General features: G+C 51.7%; 1 non-coding gene across 1 annotated transcript; it reads left to right on the top strand.

The window, feature by feature from the left end:
* On the top strand, positions 1-104 carry LOC132651308 (U6 spliceosomal RNA). The gene has a single exon (XR_009589057.1). It is a non-coding gene; the product is annotated as a U6 spliceosomal RNA (small nuclear RNA).
* Positions 105-1,345: the final 1,241 nt, after the last annotated feature.

The following is a 1,345-nucleotide window of genomic DNA, read 5'->3' as shown; positions in this document are numbered from 1 at the left end:
GTTCACTTTAGCAGCCAATAAATAATAAATAAGTGATACAGAGAGGGTTAGCAGGGCCCCTGCACAAGAATGACACATAAATTTTTAAAGCATTCCTTTCCTCCTCCTCCCCCAGACAAGCAGACAAGGTTTCCCTGGGTAGCCCTGGCTGTCCTAGAACTCCCTCTGTAGACCAGGCTGGCCTTGAACTGAGAGATCCGCCTGCCTCTGCCTCCCAAGTGCTGAGATCAAAGGCAACACTGCCTGGCTCTCCTAGGACATTCTTAAGCCCAGGGGAAGGGCTGGCGGGGTGACTTGAGGATAGGGTGCCTGCCTAGCGTGTTCAGGGGTCTGAGTTCAACCTCCCGCACAGCTAAACAAACACAGCAACCTGAGAGAGGCCGTTGAAGACAGAGTCCCAGGAAAAGCTACAGCCACTTTCCTCCCCTCTTGGCCAGCTGCCCACTTGTCTGCCAGCAGTGTGTCTCGGAGACATGATCCCTGCTATTTAATTCTTGTGCTGAAGGCTGGAGACTCTCTGAGATTGCGCCGGGAGCAGAGAGCCCTCGAAGAACATGCTTACATTCTGCTTAATTTGCTCTTCTGCGTTACCCTGGAGAACTGTCATTTTGAAGAGAGAGGGTTCACGGGGCGCTGACAGACTCATGCAAAATCACATGGCTGGCAAGCGGTAGGCTGGGAGGTGACCCAGGCCTTCTAGCTCCTGATCCAGACTCTTTCCACGACATCATGGCGGTGCTTGCGTCCAACTTTCCATTGGATGTCTTCCTGTGCCTGGCTGCTTTCCTCGTGGGGCCTTCAGAGCAGGAATGACAGCCTTGACCTCCTTATCTGGATCGTTCCCAGAGTATGGGGTGCTCAGGGCTTCCAGCTCCCCCCTCTTGTCATGGCCTTATTTGTATTCGTGTAGCTCTCTAGTTCATTTTAAGGCGTCACTGGATTACAGAGAAAGCCCTGGGCCAGTCAGAGGCTCAGCCCCAGCCATTCCTAAACAGCTGTGTGACTTCAGACAAACACATCTCCCAGATCTCATGAAGATCTGTCAGGACCAGTAACCAGTTCTAACTAGTAGAACTGTAACTTGCAGTTCCAGGTTAGGAAGTGGTTCAAAACGGCATGGTAACACATGCCTATAATCCCAGCATTCAGGACCAAGAGTTTAAGAACAGTCTCAATCAAAACAAGCCTGGGTTCTGTGACACCATGCTTTTTGTTTTGAGAGAGGGTTTCTCTGTCTAGCCCTGGCTGTCCTGAAACTAGCTCTATAGACCAGGCTGGCCTCACAGAGGAACTCACAGAGATCCACCTGCCTCTGCCTCCCGAGTGCTGTGATTAGAGGCGTGCA

Source organism: Meriones unguiculatus, chromosome 1 (genome assembly GCF_030254825.1).
Source record: "Meriones unguiculatus strain TT.TT164.6M chromosome 1, Bangor_MerUng_6.1, whole genome shotgun sequence".
Lineage (NCBI taxonomy): Eukaryota > Metazoa > Chordata > Mammalia > Rodentia > Muridae > Meriones > Meriones unguiculatus.
This window is presented reverse-complemented; position numbering and strand designations above follow the sequence as displayed.